Here is an 18,987-nt window from a genome sequence, read left to right on the forward strand (position 1 = left end):
ACAAGCCCATAGTTTATAAAGTAACAGTGTTATACCCTCTTGACATAAATATTTAAAAAGTTCAGTCCCTAAGGTAACTATTTATGTATTTTTTTTATTTTTTTTTTAATTACAAAAAAAAAAAATGGGGAGTGTGGGAGGTAATGAGTTAATTTTATGTGTAAAAGTCATTTATTTGTATGTGAAAAATGTGTAGGGTGTAGTTTACTATTTGGCCACAAGATGGCCACAGTAACTTTTTGTTTTAAAGAGACTCCGTAACAAAAATTGCATCCTGTTTTTTATCATCCTACAAGTTCCAAAAGCTATTCTAATGTGTTCTGGCTTACTGCAGCACTTTGTACTATCACAGTCTCTGTAATAAATCAATGTATCTTTCCCTTGTCAGACTTGTCAGCCTGTGTCTGGAAGGCTGCCAAGTTCTTCAGTGTTGTGGTTCTGCTATGCACTCCCCCCTCAGGGGGGAAAGAAACACACAAATGATCTCTTGAGATTCAAAAGGAATGCTGTATACAGCCTGCTTGTGTATGGATGTATTTTCTATGTGTGGACATACTGTACATCAACCTACTTCCTGTTTTGGTGGCCATTTTGTTTGTTTATAAACAAACTTTTTAAAACTGTTTTTAACCGCTTTTAATGCGGCGGGGAGCGGCGAAATTGTGACAGAGGGTAATAGGAGATGTCCCTTAACGCACTGGTATGTTTACTTTTGTGCGATTTTAACAATACAGATTCTCTTTAATGCGACCTCGAAGTATAATGAGCATGGACACGTGAGTTTTTTCTCACAATGATCGCGCTGCCCATAGGAGAGCAGCTGATCATTGCGGGGCTTAGATCAACGAACGGGAATGGATTTTCCCGTTCATTGATCTCTGGGCGAGCGGGCGGCGGCGGTTCTACTAGCGGCGGGCGGCGTGTTTACGAGCGGGAGCGCGGGCAGCGTCGGGAACGCGGAAAGTACGTGTTTCTCCGTCCCTGGTTTTTAAAGGATGGAAAAAGGGGCGGAGAAATACGTACGCGCGGGGGTAAAGTGGATAATACTAGCAGACCCAGGCCCGTTCAAAAACGGGCTCTAAGGCCTGTTTCTCGCCGCCGCCTGCCACATGTTACTGTGTGTGCACCCGCCTCACACCCGGCCACCCGCTCACACGCCCGCTCGGCTCCCTGGTCCTCCTGTCTCTGTGAGGCTGGGTCCGCGCTGTGCACATGCGCAGTAGCAAATAGCATAGACCCAGCTACACAGGGACTGCATGACGCAGGGACAGCGTGACACAGGGACACAGGGGTTTTATTACAGAGGATAACTCTGGGATATCTAAAAAAACGTCATATTTAAGAGTAGGAGCATAAACACAATTGTTCGGTTTATTTTCACCTTGGGTTCACTTTAACACTCGCCAAGTATTTTCTGGTGGCCCCCAAAGCACTCTACAGTTGTTAATTCCAGGGGTCACCTTGTGTAGCCACTCTGTTTCCCCATTTGTTCGCTTGTAGGTTATCAGCCAACAGTTCACTTACAGCCCATTGTATTACCAACCCTTTATACTGTAGATGCCATGGAATGAAATACTGTAATCATAGCTCCCAGCTGTCCCTCTTTTGGAGGGACAGCCCCTCTTTGGGAGCCCTGTCCCTCTTTCCTCCTCATTTGCCCCTCTTTCAGGACTTTGTCCCTTTCTATGTAAATATATATATATATATATATATATATATATATATATATATATATATATATTTCTCTACTAAATAATTGTTTGATTGACTCTAAACTTTATTCCCATCCTTGAAATTGATATATTACTGATTTTAAAATGTTAATATGAAGGAAAATGAACCAGGATAGAAAGGACCAGTTTGGTTTGAATTCTAAAACAAAATTTTTCTTATGAAATCTTCATGGTATGCAAGACTAGGGGTGTGATGGGGCGTGGCTTAAGTGTCCCTCTTTCTCATCTCAACAAGTTGGGAGGTATGCTGTAATCAGTGTTACATTTGAAATGTTGTGGCTGATCAGCGTATGTGATTATTTCAGTGTGTCGATGAGCTCCCCCTGGTGGGGTAATTTGTCATTCTCCAACTTACTATGTGTGCCTTGGCTAAGGAAGAAGCCACATGAGAAAGCACCACAATGAGTGACAGTACTGCATGAAAAAGCTTCAGGCACCAATTACCCTAATCCTGTGTTGGCACAAAGCAGCTTAGCTTGTTTTAACCAGGGCTGTGAAGTCGGTCCAAAAATTTTCTAAAACCACCAATTCCAGGTACCCAAAATTGCTCAAACTCCTCGACTAGAGGATGGCAGGAACTGGGGGGGCTCGACGCCACAGCCCTGGTTTTAACCGTGTAAAAATGTGACTAACCAGTATTGGAAATGCATCTTCAGTCAGGGACCCCTGCACCAGCCAATACTCAAAGTACAATGTTACAACGCATTGGATCTCCTCAAAGCACTGCGATTTAAACAGAATAAGGGTGCATAGCCAAAAGGTAGTCCTTTCTTAAAAGGCTTCTTTTATCTTTTTCAGCTGAGCTGCTATAGGTCCCGTTTGCAGAAACCCATCTTTAGGCAGAAATCGAAATACAATAAGCTTTGCGATCAAAGTCCTTAAATGTTACCTCTTAGGTTATCTCAAACAAAGCTCTATATGCTGTCTTAAAAATGTGATCATACAATCTAAAGTCCCTTCATTCAGGGGGATAAGTCTGGTACAAACAAAGGACAACTGAAGTGAGAGGTATATGGAGGCTGCAATATTTAATTCCTTTTAAACAATATTGGTTGCCTGGCAGCCTTGCTGATCTATTTGGCTGCAGTAGTGACTGAATAAAACCAGAAACAAGCATGATGATAATCTTGCCATATCTGACAATAATGCCAGAAACATCGGATATGCTGCATGCTTGTTCAGGGTCTATGGCTAAAAGTATTAAAGTAGCCATACACTGGTCGATTTGGTATCAGATTCGACCAACAGATAGATCCCTCTCTGATCGAATCTGATCAGAGAGGGATCGTATGGCTTCCTTTACTGCAAACAGATTGTGAATAGATTTCAGCATGAAACCGTTCACAATCGGTGGTGGTGGTGGTGGTGGTGCTGTCGCCCCCCCCCCTCCCCCGTATACATTACCTGCTCCGTCGGCGCGACTCCCCAGGTCTCCACTGTCTTCTCCACTCTGGTCTGGTCTCCGGGTCCGGCATGCTTCACTTCTTCCTGTCTGGAGGAAGTTTAAACAGTAGAGCGCCCTCTACTGTTTAAACTTCCTGGCGGGACAGGAGGAAGTGAAGCATGCTGGACCCAGAGACCAGACCAGAGCGGAGAAGAAGACAGGGGAGACCTGGGGAGTCGCGCCGGCGGAGCAGGTAATGTATTGCTGCTGTATTGCGTCGGTCGTCGGGCACTCGAACGCCGCTAGCGACGCGCTCCCTAACTGCGGGCGATCAACGGTAATTTCCCGCACTGAGCGATCGACGGGATCGATCTATTTCGGGATAAAATAGATCGAAATTTAGCGCGTAGCGTGTACGATGTGACAGCAGATTCGATCCCAGTGATCGAATCTGCGGTCGATCATCGGGGAATCAGCCTAGTGTATGGCCAGCTTTAGAGGCAGAGGATCAGCAGGGAGCTCCCGGCAACATCAGTGATATTAAAGTAGCAAAACCCAGAAGCAAGCCACGGTGGGGACCGGAGGATCGTAGATTACCAGCGCGGGCACAGGACGTCTGCGGGAAGCCGGTAGAAGCTCCAGGTAGGTTACATTTTTTTTTCCTTATAGGTTACCCTTACATTACTCCTTGAACATAGAGCCTGCATTTCTAATAGGCATCTAACATCTCTGACCTGAGCCCCAGTTCCTGTTATCCACTAATCCGTTGACATGGGTGCTCCGGAATACAGACGCAAATGTTTCCCTTTCAGTTTGTACCTGGAACTGGGGGCTACAGGAAGTCAGGTATGGAATAATGCAAGTAACTGTAGGCACCTGGTGGTAGTAGCATTGCAAAGTATACTTGTCAATGGACCCTGAAAGCCAATGATGGTGTCACCATAAAAATCAAATTTTAACAGCAACTGTTCTGAGTGTATGAAGTGATAAAGATAGATGCTAATCCTGTATTCAAAACTTTTTCTGCTGTTATGGTTTGGAGTTATCACATACTTAAAGAGAACCTGTACTGAGTAAAATTATTTAAAATAAACACATGAGGTAACTTCAAATGAACATTACATAGTTACCTTGCCATCAGTTCCTCTCAGAAGCTCACCATTTTTTTCTGACAATGATCCCTTCCAGTTCTGACAACATTTTGTCAGAACTTAAATATATCAGTTGCTGTCAGTTATAGCTGAGAGGACAACTGATGTGCCAAGTAATGTTTGATTCCCTATGGCTCAAGTGGGCGATGTTACAGTTTAACAGTGTGCTGACCAGGAAGCTGTTATGGGTAATGGCCATTTTCAAAATGGAGGACGGAGAATTCCCTTGATCACAGTGGACAAACAGGACGTGGGAAAGGAGAAAGAGATTGAGGAGTATACTACACGGGAGGTAAGTATGACTTGTGTATGTTTATTTCGACTTTTAATTTTCGGTTCAGGTTTTCTTTAAGGAGCACTGGCCCTTTAGTAGTCCGTGCCAGTCAGTGCTGGGGGTTATTTTTATCTATAATATATTCCTCCTCTTCCATTTATTTCTCTGCCTAGCTGCCTATCTGAAACATGATCCACTGCTCACTTGTGTTTACAAGCAAGGCTGGGGTGACTCAGCGATTGGAGGAGAAAAGAAAAAAGAAAGTAAAGGGCAGAAATGACATCAGGATTTAGCCTAAACTGTGAACAAAGGGCATGGTTCCCACCAGGAACAGAATTCTCTTCATTTACTATATATCATTCACTGAAATCAAAATATGGACAGTACAATACATGTGTTATGTAAGTAGATCAAGTATTTATCTACTTATATATGTAGTTTTTTTCCCCCCTGGCATAGTATGGCTAATCCTGCTGCTTGAAAGCTGCAGGAAGTGTAGAAGATGGCCGGAGGTTCAATAAGTCGCTTCTTCTGCAAACAGCTCAGCAAGGAGGATGGTTAGTGTTGTTATTTTAGGGATGGCTGCTTGACTTCTCAAGCAACTGGCAGGCATACAGTGGAGGAAATAATTATTTGACCCCTCACTGATTTTGCAAGTTTGTCCAATGACAAAGAAATGAAAAGTCTCAGAACAGTATCATTTCAATGGTAGGTTTATTTTAACAGTGTTGGTGACTGTGGTCCCTGCTAATTTGAGGTCATTCACTAACTCCTCCCGTGTAGTTCTAGGATGCTTTTTCACCTTTCTCAGAACCATTGACACCCCACGAGGTGAGATCTTGCGTGGAGCCCGAGAGCGAGGTCGATTGATGGTCATTTTGTGCTCCTTCCATTTTCGAACAATCGCACCAACAGTTGTCACCTTCTCTCCCAGCTTCTTGCTAATGGTTTTGTTGCCCATTCCAGCCTTGTGCAGGTCTACAATTTTGTCTCTGACATCCTTGGACAGCTCTTTGGTCTTTTCCATGTTGGAGAGTTTGGAATCTGCTTGATTGATTGATTCTGTGGACAGGTGTCTTTTATACAGGTGACTAGTTAAGACAGGTGTCCTTAATGAGGATGACTAATTGAGTAGAAGTGTCTAACCACGCTGTGGGAGCCAGAACTCTTAATGGTTGGTAGGGGTTCAAAAACTTATTTCACTCAATGAAATGCAAATCAGTTGCTATCTTTTATTTAAGGTTATTTTTTCGATTTTCCTTTTGATGTGCTATCTGCCACTGTTAAAATAAACCTACCATTGAAATGATACTGTTCTGAGACTTCATTTCTTTGTCATTGGACAAACTTACAAAATCAGTGAGGGGTCAAATAATTATTTCCTCCACTGCACATATCCAGCATCAGGCAATCCCTGCCTGTACTGGATACTGGGGCTTTTACTGTATTTAAAAAATACAAAACATTTTTGTTAAAGGGAAGTTACCATTACTTTGACACAGTGATGGAATAGTATTGGGTTAAAGAGGAGTTGGCATTACTAAGGCAGAAGGAATAGATTGACAAGTGTTTACATTACAGGAGGATTTGGGGGCAGTGCTAAGACATACAGTAGAGGGTAAAGCTTTGTACACACACATACAACAGTTTTAAGCAGAGGCAGCCAGCAAAAACAGGTCTTCTACTGAGAATCTAGAGTGTGTACAGCGGCTCTCAACCCTCCTCATTCTCTTGGCAGATTGACTTTGCAGAGCGCATTGCTTTCTCCCTCTCCCCACCATCTTAATTGTCTCTCCTCCATCTGTACAGAGCTCAGCCCAAACTGTTGACCAATAGATCGCATCCTGATCCCTGCTGAACGACATTCACCGTACATGTGTACCCAGCTTTGGTAGAGCTTTTATGCTGAAGTTCAAGTGTAGTTGGTGGGGGACGGATATCGTAAACCTATGACGGGAGGGGGGGGCTGCAGCACACTGATGGCATCATCGATCCGCACGTGTGACACTAGCGGTTTAGGCAAAGAGTGGACACAGCCACAATAAAGCAGCATAACTAAGTAAATCTGAAGGCAAACTTTTGTTTAACAGTAAATTAAAAGCATTTCAGTATCACTATGTGTTATGGGTTGAGACCCTTCAGGAGGTCACCTGGTCTCACCCCATTGCATATAGTGTAGCTGACAAGCTTTAATAAGGTATTAAATTCAGGTTTACCTTTTTGCATTTATAACTGAGGACTAGCAGAGGAGGCGGGCCTTCCAGGGGGATAGGACATCAGGAACAAAAAAAGTCCGATACATTATAGTTTCAAAGTAAAATAATTGCGGTCACAAAGCCACACAGGTTTTCTTGAATACTTACTTTCATGCCTCTCTGATTACACGGCTATGATGGGTGATGCTGAACATCTGCAGGGATAAGAAGAAACACAAATCAGAGCAACTCAAGCAAGAGGCAAATAAAAGGCGATTTGTAGCAGTTTCATCTGGAGGAAAGTAATTTGTCATCACTTACACCAAGAAATTTGGGCGCAGGATGAAGCCGAATAACGGTGGTGCTGTGGCAAATTTCCCAGCAGCATTATTTACTATTCCCCCTCCAAGGCGCCGTACAGCGGGGGTAAGATGCAGTTAGGCTTACAGATATTGTTTGGGCTGTTTTTATCATTTGGGCTTAGTCTTTTGCCCGCACACAAATCATACACTGAGCCCCACTACAGCCCCATCCAAAGTTTCACAGCAGGGCCAGGTCATTTCTAGTTACGCCTCTGATCAGCATCTTCTTCACCTGACACCTTCCCTGCCAGGACTGTGGAGTCAGAGTCGAGAACTCTGAGTAATTTTGGGTATCTGGAGTTGGAGTCGTGAGTCGTAGTTGGATGATTTTTGTACAAAATGCACAGCCCTGGTAAATATTATACTAAGGAGTCGGAGTTGAAGAGTTGTAGCCATTATGGGTATCGGGAGTCTGAGTTGGAGTCTGAGTCGATGGTTTCATAAACTGAGGAGTCGGATGATTTTTGTACTGACTCCACAGCCCTGCTCCCTGCACTTGATATTGTTGTTAAAAGATTAAACATTACATTCTAATGGAAACCTATAAAGTACAGCATATGTCAGAGCAATCCCAAGCTAGGAAAACAAACCAAGGCCACATGTAAGTAAAGGCTCCTTAAACATTATAGCTGGCTCCTGACCATTATTCTCTTATGGTATAGAAAGACTGGCTTCTGAAATCAACATAAATGTGCCCAGTCCTGGTGTAGATGAAAACTTAACGTAGCCACTCACTAGTCAATTTTTCCGTTCAATTACTGGCAGGTTTGATCGCTGTGAGCGGGGAGGTCACAGTGGCCGTGAGCTTTCTGCACTTGCGCAGTGAGTAAAAATTGGAGCTACATATGCGCAAAACGCTCCCAGCTATGGGAGTGCGATCAAGGAGGCGTGAGGCGGCGCATACACAGTAGCCAGCCGAGATGTCCTATTTCCAGAGGGGGAAAGCGGAGGAACGGCGCAGCGTTAAATGACAACGAGGGAGCAGAAGGACTTCAGAGGGCTGGAAGAAGCCCCAAGTAAGTAGCTGGCCAGTTGTTTTTACAGTTAAGCATCCTTTTAAATTTCCTCTGCATATAACAGGTTGGCAAGCACCTCAAGCTGAGTTACCACTTGCAAACAAGGCCAGATTTATATTTTTTCCACCCCTAGGCAAACTTGCTTGTAGCTCTCATTGACTTGCATAAAAAGAACAGTAAAATTGCAGCAAAATCACTATAATTCTTCGAAAAATCGCCATCGCAGGAATTTTGCAGCGATTTTACTGCAATTTTTATGCAAGTCAATGGATGCGTTTTTTTAAAAGCAAACACAGCGCTGCTGGATCTAAAAGCACTCTGCAGTGGCCTCTCAGGCCTAAGCAGGATCTCTTCTCTTTCATAGATTGCTCCCCATTTGCAGCCTTCTCTTCCAGATTCAGCAACCCCTCTCCCATGTTGGGTCGCCCAAGGCCCAGGCCTTTGTGTCCCTTCCAGAAATCCGGCACTGCTTGCATAAATAAAGGCCCACCGTTCATCCACTGGCTGGGTTGCCAAGGATACATGAAATAATCTATCCTGACCAGTTGCTTTTTCAGCTAACAAAAATCTTGATAAAGATCTTTCTTGCAGTGGAAAGAGCCAATTATTATTATTATTATTATTATTGTTATTATTATTATTAATATAGCGCCGACATCTTCCGCAGCGTTGTATAGACTATACTGTCACCAAACTAACCCTCAGAGGAGCTCACAATCTAGTCCCTACCATAGTCTTTTGTCTGTGTATGCATCGTAGTCTAGGGCCAATTTTAAGGGGAAGCCAATTAACTTGTCTGTATGTTTTTGGGATGTGGGAGGAAACCGGAGTACCCAGAGGAAACCCACGCAGACACGGGGAGAACATACAAACTCCTTGCAGATGTTGACCTAGCTGGGATTCGAACCGGGGACCCAGTGCTGCATCGTGCTGCCCAATGAGCCAATACCGACTAGTATCATGCCTAAGGCCCCATTTACAGTTTATCAGTTGGAACACATTTTTTCTTCTTCTCCATAGCAGTGCATTATAAAAAATCTTTTAGTTAAAACGCGTATCGTGTGATCTGAGCCATAGGAAAACATGGGCATTACTTTGAAAATCAGTTGTCCTTTCAGTTATAACCGAGCAACAGATTAAGTGTAAATGGCACCTAAGGTTACCGGTACTTTTTCATTTTTACTTAAAGGCCAACTGAAGTGAGATGTATAAGGTGGCTGCCATTTTTATTTCCTTTTAAGCAATACCAGTGTTCTGCCAGCCCTGGTAGGCCATTTGGCTGCAGAAGTATCTGCATTACACACCTGGCATGCAGCCAATCTAGTCAGATCTGATAATGTCAGAATCGCCTGATCTGCTGCATGCTTGTTCAGGGTCTATGGCTAGAAGTATTAAGGCCCTTTCACACTGGCACGGTGCGGTGGGTCATTTTACAGAACCTCACCGCTATGCAAAGGAAAGCCTATGGGTGCTTTCACACAGCATGCAGTGTGGTGTGCCGGAAGTCGCCGGTCTACCGCGCGGACAAACCGGCATTACCGCGCGACCTCTGCAGCTAACCGGAAGTCATGTCTTTCTATGCCGATGCAGGGTTTGCTACAATGTTGTCATTGCAAGGTTGTGGTGTGCATGCGCAGAAGCGTATTTTTACAATACGTTGCCGTGCACTTCTGTAGATCTAAAACAGGGAGTGACCAAAAGCGAGCATCCCTTCCTGTTTGGATCCCGGCCAGAAGGGGATTACCGCATACTAACATGGTAATCCCCACAGGCCTGTATTTGGCGGCACAGCACTATAACGCTGCCGCCAATAAACAGTCTGAAGTCGGCCTCAGTGAAAAAAATATGGCAGCTTCCAAAGCCCTCTCACTTCATTAGTCTCATTGTCAGCATCTTTTTGCTGCCTTTTTCTCAGATAGGCTAAGAACACACAATGCAACTTACGGTCTGACCAATTGGAATTGGGTGATTATTTCCTACCTGTCCGATCTGTTTCTGATTGATAAAGGGACCAATTTTATGAAGTTATCGGACGATCGATCCCTTTATCGATGGAGTGCAGTTTGGACATGTACTGTACACCTGATACAACTTCCCGTCAGATTACCTGATCAGAACGGAAATTGCATAGTGTGTTTCCAACATTAGATGCGACTTTTCACCTGAAGTCAGCAAGAACATTCCCATACAGAGAGCAAAAGCATTCAATGCACGTTATTGATAAGGAGACAATATCTCTGTTCCTCATTCAGTGCCTTGCAGAAAGACATGCTGAAAATAAAGTATATGGCAGATTATTAGCGGCTGCGAAGCTAACATTCTAATGCCGACAATATGTCCGCACAGATCCGAAGCGATCTGCAGAAAAAAAATATTCAGTACTATATTGCAGGGCGGGCCAGTGCTTAGTGGAAGAAATGAAATAAGACAAGCTATTTATGTAAATATACCTCCGTCGTCCTTCACATATTGATCAGCTCCAAACCATACAAGCCATTTATGTAAATTTAGCTTTGTTGTCCTTCATATATTGATTGATTTTATATAGTGGAGGATTGCAGTAGTCCCTCTCTGCGCACCAACTCCTGACTGCAGTCTGCCGGGAAATTCATTTCTGCTTCCAAGCGGGGCTAGACATACAGTGCGTGTGTGTGTGTTAGGCTTGTTTCACACTGTATACAAAAATGTTCTGTTAATCGTAAACGAACGGAACGGATCTAAACAGAAGAAACGCCAGTATACCGATCCGAGGCCCATCAGGCTCCAATTGATTTGGAATAGACCAATTGGAATCGTCCATCCGCAGGGAAGATTCTGATTGGTTCATTGAGCAGTGGACCAATCAAAATCCTCCCTGATGTTCATGGAGGATTCCCATTGGTCTTCTGTAAACCACCGGGAACCTGATCTATTGGATGGGGTGTTCTGGGATCAATATACCAGCATTTCCAGTATGCAGAAGCTTTAAACAATTGGCAGCAGAGAAGCGCAAACATTATGGCAACAGGTAACGAGCGGATGATTACGCAAAAACGAAACTGTCAGAACCGCACGAAAAAACAAAAACAAAACAAAAACAGGAGCACTTCATCTAGTAGTGTGACTGCAGCCTAATTACCGTACATAAGGCCATAGGTAGAAATATTCGTTTATGTCGGTTCCTGACATCACCACATAGTGACTGCTGTACTGTTCACTCGCTCTTAATGCAACTTGTAGGGATGAGCGCACGGTTTTTGCCAATTCCGACTTTTGCAATTGAATAATGGAATTTTGCCATGCAAATTCCGAAACAATTTTGCTTAGCATTTTCATGCTAATGTCCCTTGGAGGAGGCCTGAACTCAGAACGTCTTCTCTGCTCTAGAAGATAAGCAAAAGCATAATCTTTAAAGAAAAAAAACTTTAAAAAGATAAATCTGCAGTGTCTACTTCCTGCCTTCCTGGAAGCAGACAAAGGGTTAACATCCTGTTTGTAAATTAGCGGAGGCTGCCGAGATTCCTGTGCTGACACAGCTGAGAGATCAAATTACAATTGTGATTACTTCAGCTGAGAGGGAATTAGACAGGCTGTTCCTTCTAAACACAAACAGGGTGGATTGCTCTGTGTTTTCCTTGTGTCCACGTGCACAAGTTAAGGTCCACTTTAAGCATGTTCAGTACACACTTTGTGTTCTAGATTTTCGTATGAATAGCAGAAAATGTTTGCTGAGCTGAGCATGCGCAAAAAACATGAATGCAAAAATCTAAGTGAAATTGTGAACATATTTTTGCAAATCCAAATTTCATTACAGAGTTTTGCGCTAAATTTCAGCACTTCGGCATCTCTAGTAACCAGAATGAAACAAAATTCACCATTTCAGTAGTACAATAGAGGCCTACAAAATAATAGGCAAGTGGTTTCATGTTTTGACTGGTAAATGTGTATGCTGGTATATATTTACACACACAAAACCCCTCTGACCCATTGAGGCTTGGACTCTACAAGACCTCTGGAGATGTCCTGCGGGATCTGACACAAACCTTTAGCAGCAAGTACTGCTAGATTACATTTGCTGTGTGGTGTAGGAATCAATCATAATTCAATTCCTCTTGGATGGGGTCGCTCTGCTTGGCATATTGGACCTAAATTCACCCATAATTGGTTAGCTAAACACACCTCTGCTGCAGCTTCTCAGCACAAAAGCAGAATATACAACCTGACATATAGTAAACCATAGTACAAAGATGGCTACTAGTGTGCAAAGAAATCCCCACTGTGTTAAAAAAGTAATGCTCAAATCAAGCTACAAATGTCCTAACCCTGTGTAGCTCTGCGCTGTATGTGTGTAGTGCTGCATATGTGTGTGTAGCGCTGTGTGTGTGTGTGTGTAGCGCTGCATGTGTGTGTAGCGCTGCATGTGTGTGTAGCTCTGCGCTGCATGTGTGTAGTGCTGCATGTGTGTGTAGCACTGCGCTGTATGGGCTTGATTCACTAAAGTGTGATAAGTGCCATCACAGCAATTATCACGCGATCTGTACGTGCAAAGGTTTGTGCGCGAACAGCGTTACTTCACGTGATAAGGGAAGGTTTGTGCGCGATCACATGCGTTTTTCACGTGAAACGTTATCGCGCGCAAACCTTTGCTTATCACTCAAAGTAACGCTGTTCGCACGCAGATCGCGTGATAACTGCTGTGACAGTAGTTATCACACTTTAGTGAATCAAGCACTGTGTGCAGCGCGTGTGTGTGTGTGTGTCTCTGTGTGTGTGTGTGTGTGTGTGTGTGTGTGTGTGTGTGTGTGTGTGTGTGTGTGTGTCTGTGTGTGTGTGTGTCTGTGTGTGTGTGTGTCTGTGTGTGTGTGTGTGTGCGTGTGTGTGTGTGGCTGTGTGTGTGTGTGTGGCTGTGTGTGTGTGTGGCTGTGTGTGTGTGTGTGTGTGTGTGTGTAGCGGTGTGTGTGTGTGTGTGTGTGTGTAGCGGTGTGTGTGTGTATGTGTGTGTAGCGGTGTGTGTGTGTATGTGTGTGTAGCGGTGTGTGTGTGTAGCGGTGTGTGTGTGTGTGTGTAGCGGTGTGTGTGTAGCGTTGTGTGTGTGTGTGTGTGTGTGTGTGTAGCGGTGTGTGTGTGTGTAGCGGTGTGTGTGTGTGTAGCGGTGTGTGTGTGTGTAGCGGTGTGTGTGTGTGTAGCGGTGTGTGTGTGTGTAGCGGTGTGTGTGTGTGTAGCGGTGTGTGTGTGTGTAGCGGTGTGTGTGTGTGTAGCGGTGTGTGTGTGTGTAGCGGTGTGTGTGTGTGTAGCGGTGTGTGTGTGTGTAGCGGTGTGTGTGTGTGTGTAGCGGTGTGTGTGTGTGTAGCGGAGTGTGTGTGTGTAGCGGTGTGTGTGTGTGTGTGTGTGTGTGTGTGTGTGTGTGTGTGTGTGTGTGTGTGTGTGTGTGTGTGTGTGTGTGTGGCTGTGCTACATTTTGTAAAAGCGCCTTCATTTACTGATGCCATATCAGTCTCTTCAAGTAAACGTGTGAGTTGAAAAAAAAGACAAAGTTAAAGGCTATTTAAAGGTGACATTTGTATATAAAGTTTTACTTACCTGGGGCTTCTTCCAACCCCTAGAAGTGTGTCTGGTCCCCCACAGCAGTTCCAACCTCCTCCAGGATCCCACCGTCAGCCCCGAAGTCAGGAGAGTTCTGCGCCGGTGCAGTGCTACTGGGCAGGTGCAGGACACTCCCATCGCCGATCATGGGAGACGTGCACATGTGCACAAGACGCCAACCAGACTAGTCGCCAATCATTAGGGGGCTGCCAGTGAGAACCTGGTGGAGAACGGAACTGCTGTGTGGGACCAGACAGATTTCTAGGGGTTAGAAGAAGCCCCAGGTAAGTAAAACTCTTATCCATACGTCACCTAGGATTTACTTTAAGATACATCATTGAAGGGAAGCCGCTAGATAACCCAGAGGCTTCTCCAATCACCCCCTGCAGGCCACTGATCCGCGGAAGGACCCACTTTTTCTTCAAGCCCATGCTCCTGTCAGTGTATGAGCACTACTGTATGGATAGCCAACACAGTAGCACAGAGGAAGAAGCCTTGCACAAGGGACTCCATGCTACTGCGCAGGCGTGACTGCAGCCACGCTCTCATACAAATGGGGGCGTGGCTGTGCAAAGGTATTCAACCTGGCTTTGCCGAATAGGTTCAGAGGGTCCCAGCACTGGAATGGTGAGCTGGAGGGGGATGGGGTGGAGCCTCTGGATTATCTAGAGGTTTCCCTCTCCTGAAGTATCTAATTTTTTAAATGCACGAGAAGTCGAGAACGCAGTTGCGGCAAGCAGCGATTGGCTCGGGAGCGAGGTAAGCCGTGGTGTAAAATGTACGCCGTACCACAACTAGGAGAGCCACAGAGGTGGTGTATATTTTACTTACCGCACTCCCAAACTGGTTACATTTGTGGTAAAATTGCAGCGATCATGATTTTTCTAAAAACTGCATTGCAGCAATTTTGCAGTGATTTTAATGCAAGTTAATTGGACTGGTTTTTTAACTACTTCAGCCCTCAGTCGTTTTCATTTTATTATATTTATACTGCATGCTGCATTTGATTGGATGTATAAAATGAAAGCAGAAAAAGAATGACTGCCCTTCACCGTAGATATTCTCTAGCAAATCGCCCAAGTTGTAAGACCTGCGGTGTAAGTAGCCACTCATTAAATGGCTGTCGGGCACATTCACCAGTCTATAGGTCGGTCACACTCCCCATAAAGATCCGCAATCACAGGCAAACATTCTGATGTCAGGATAAGAAAATATTAGCCGCCTCTAGCTGAAGAGTTGTGGATAATCCAAGGGCACTTTCCTCCCTCCATACATACAGCTAACAACAGAGGACAGAACTAGCACACCTCCAGGCTACTCCACATGCATACATATATCACCACCGTTATACTTATGGCTGCGCTCTATTCTGTAATGACGTCTGAGCCAGTTAACCCTCATCCTGTCCCTGAATGATGTTGGGTTAAAGTCTGACTCTGGTTCTAAGCACCTGGGTGCTCCAAAGGCTTCCCTAACAGACTACATCTCCCAGCATGCATTGCGGTGCAGGCAAGACAGACACTCTTGGGAACTACAAAATGCAGCAGATGCATCTGATCCACCAAGATGGTTCATTCCATATGAGCCAGGAACCAGAGGAGCAGCATCTCGCAAGTACTGAGGTTCACCAAAACGGCACACTTCATTATGAATCTCTCTTATAGGGGAGGCTCACTGGAAAAAAATAAAAACACCATTATGGAGCTCAACCATTTAAAGGGTACCCAAAGTGAGAAGGCTATGGAGGCTGCCATCTTCATTCTCAAACATTGCCACTCTTCTGTGCTGATGCTCTGCTTATAATACTACAACTCACTGGTCCGGAATGAGCATACAGATCAGATGCTTTGACTCCATGCTTGTTGCAGGAGTGCAGCTCAATAACAACTCAAGCAAAAGCTCTGTTAACAGCCAGGCAACAGGCATGGTTTATAAAGGAATGAAGATGGTAGCCTGCCTATTCCTCTCATTTCAGGTTTGCTATGGACACATTAAAAAGACGTTGTCAAAGGCAACGGTTTGTGATAGTCTTTTGTAAAATGTGGCAGGTGTACAGCTGCCCCATGATGCTGTTTAGTGGTACATCCTGAAGGAATGCTATATGCGAAATGAGCGCCAAGTTACATATTGTTCTTCCCAACATGAGATTGCCACTCATTCGCAGCTTATTGTACCCCATCCCCTCTCCATAAACAGAACAGGCTGCTTGTCAATAGCCACGCAGCGCCTGTACAGCGATTATTCTGATAACTATCACCCTAACAATCCCTTAACCATCGCTTTGGGTGACATAATTTGAATGTGTGTAAGAATCTATACACACACACACAAAGATACAAGGCTATAGTGCTGATTACAAGCGGAGCTGACCTCTCGCTCCTCCACCTCCCACGCTGGCCCTGCCATCCACATGGATTAACCAGTCACGGTGTAACAAGGCAGGGAAGGCAATTAGTGAGAGATGAAAAAACACTTTCTCTGGACAGCCTCCTGAACACTACCCCAGAGCTGGTAGGAGAGAAGCCATCAGAGGAATGTGGAGGATGAAGAAGGCCAGAGCCTGCATGCATCATTGAGGAGGCAGGAGCAGCAGCGAGGATGCGGGGCTGCGAGAGCAGCATCAGCATCCAGGAGGAAGTGGGAGAAGAGAGCGAGTGGGAGAGAGATAAACAAAGATGTAATACAGGGAGCAATGATCTGGAGGAGAAAGAGAGCAGAAAATCACTAACAAACTGCACAGCAGCTGTACACAGCCTGATTCTCTGTCCCTGCAAGACAACACTGCAATCACATTACATGAGACTGTTCTGCTACAACACTGCAGTCACATTACATGAGACTGTTCTGCTACAACACTGCGGTCACATTACATGAGACAGTCATGCTACAACACTGCGGCCACATTACACAAGACTGTCATGCTATAACACTACTGCTGTCATATTTCATGAGACCGTCATGCTACAACGCTACTGCTGTCAGGTTACAGGAGACTGTCCTACTACAACTCTGCTGTAACGTTACATGTGACTGCCCTGCTGCAGCACTACTGCTGTCATGTTACAGGAAAAAGTCATGCTACAAACTCTACTGCTACCAGTATCACCATCATGTCACAGGGGATAGTCATGCTACAATGTTACTGCTGTCACATTACAAGAGACCTGTCATTGCTACAGGAGACTGTACTGCTACAATGCTACTACTGTCACAATACAAGAGACTGTCATGCAACAACACTGCTGTCACATTACACGAGACTGTCATGCTACAACACTACTGCTGTCACATTACTCAAGACTGTTCTGCTACAATGCTACTGCTGACACACTACAACAGACTGCCATGCTACTGCTGTCAAGTTACACAAGACTTTCAAGCTACAGTGAGACTTATATAAGACTTATGCTACAATACTGCCGTCACATTAAACGAGACCGTCAGTGCTGCAACACTGCTGTCACGTTACATGAGACTCGTGAAATGGGACAGCAGCGTTGTAGCACAAGACTGTCAAGCACCTGCTTTTCCCTTTAAAAGTCTGGTCCCAAAGCCCAGATGACCATAGCTTTTCTTGTGTGTACGTTACATGAGAGGGGCATGCTACATGTTATAGGAAACTGTCATGCTAAAACGCTGCGGTCATGTTACACGAGACTGTCATGCTTCAATACAGATTTAGGGTTAAGTGTATGAAAGAGCACAAAAATCAAACAGCAAGCGTGGTGCTTTGCAATTTTTTTTGCAATTCCCCTATGTTGCATGAAACCACTTCAAAAATTGAAATTGCAATGTGGATAACAATAAATGCATAAAAACTGCTCTGCATTGATCAGAAAATGCATTTGTCAGATAGCTGCAAATCACGATCAGATCACATTGCATTTGCAACAGTGATTGGTATTTGCAGTGAAAAGGGGCCCCCATACAGATTGCTGCCGCCTTGTAAGAGACAGACAGGTACAGCTTTCTCATAGCAGATGACAGCAGACAGAAACCATGTTAATGCCTGCAGGGACATTACGCAGACGTGTCAGATGTGACAACTAAGCAAGTAGGAAGTTCATTCTACGTTTCCACTGTAACATTGCATTTTCACATCAGGAAAATCATATGAGGTTTTTTATTAAATTTAAAAAAAATAAAAAATAAAAAAAATAAGGTACTTTAGATGCGTTTTTATGCAAATTTTCGCAATGGCCCTAATTTATATGTTCTGCCAAGTAACAGAATGACGAGTTTTTCTGGTACGAATATGGACGCGAAAAATCGCATTTCAATTTTACGAATTATATACAAATACTTGGATATGGCATGCAAAATTATAGACCAGGCTGTCAGGTTTTTTCTCGCATACAAACAATGTCATGCAAAAATTTGCTTGAAATGGAAACTAGCCCATTCACAATCATTGGTTTTCATACACACTTGCCACTGCGAAAATTTGTGGAAGAGTCGCACAAGTGGAAACCTAGCCTCAAGGACTGAACTAAAATAACTCTATTTCATGTGGAGGGTGGTCAAATGAGATAACAATTGGTTGTTATAATAATATTATCTTAATAATGATTTTCTTATGCATCATGCCAACGAAATATATATACTAACAAAGAAAGAGAATTGGCTCTTGGGTGCATAAGAAATTATAAAACAATCTTTATTATCTTTACATGTATAATGACACACAAAATGAATAAATATATATATGACTAGAATCCCCTTTAAAAACAAAGAAAGAATCCCACTGGGCAAAATCTTTGGTATAGTGAGGCTGCAGTCCTCAAAATACCCCGCAAGAAAAAAGGGGGGTTCCACTCCAACAAAAACTCCACAGATAATAAATTATAGGCAAAAGAGGTTGGCTGATATGAATCCACTTGTAGAAAAGAAGCTGGCTGGGCCTAAAGAAATCCAGTCACATCACAATAAAGCTGGTTGTTAAGCGTATGACAGGCACCCACATCATAAAGGGGTGTATACACATACTGTGACATGTGGCATTCAGTTCCTTGCCACATGCTCTTGATCTCAGACTCTGGGACCTGCATGTTTATGCCGATATGCTCTATGGGAGCCTCCTTTTGAATGCCACATGTCACAGTATGTGTATACACCCCTTTATGATGTGGGTGCCTGTCATACGCTTAACAACCAGCTTTATTGTGATGTGACTGGATTTCTTTAGGCCCAGCCAGCTTCTTTTCTACAAGTGGATTCATATCAGCCAACCTCTTTTGCCTATAATTTATTATCTGTGGAGTTTTTGTTGGAGTGGAACCCCCCTTTTTTCTTGCGGGGTATTGTGAGGAC

General features: G+C 44.1%; 1 protein-coding gene across 5 annotated transcripts in view; it reads right to left on the bottom strand.

Annotated features, from left to right (window-relative positions):
- The window catches only part of TMCC1 (transmembrane and coiled-coil domain family 1), a 283,585-nt gene that overhangs the window by 184,874 nt on the left and 79,724 nt on the right, over positions 1 to 18,987 (bottom strand). For all 5 annotated transcript variants that reach the window (XM_068253026.1, XM_068253025.1, XM_068253024.1 and 2 more), the window contains exon 2: positions 6,906 to 6,952. The gene's annotated coding sequence lies outside the window, so the exon portion shown is untranslated. The remainder of the gene's footprint in view (positions 1 to 6,905; positions 6,953 to 18,987) is intronic.

Source organism: Hyperolius riggenbachi, chromosome 9 (genome assembly GCF_040937935.1).
Source record: "Hyperolius riggenbachi isolate aHypRig1 chromosome 9, aHypRig1.pri, whole genome shotgun sequence".
Lineage (NCBI taxonomy): Eukaryota > Metazoa > Chordata > Amphibia > Anura > Hyperoliidae > Hyperolius > Hyperolius riggenbachi.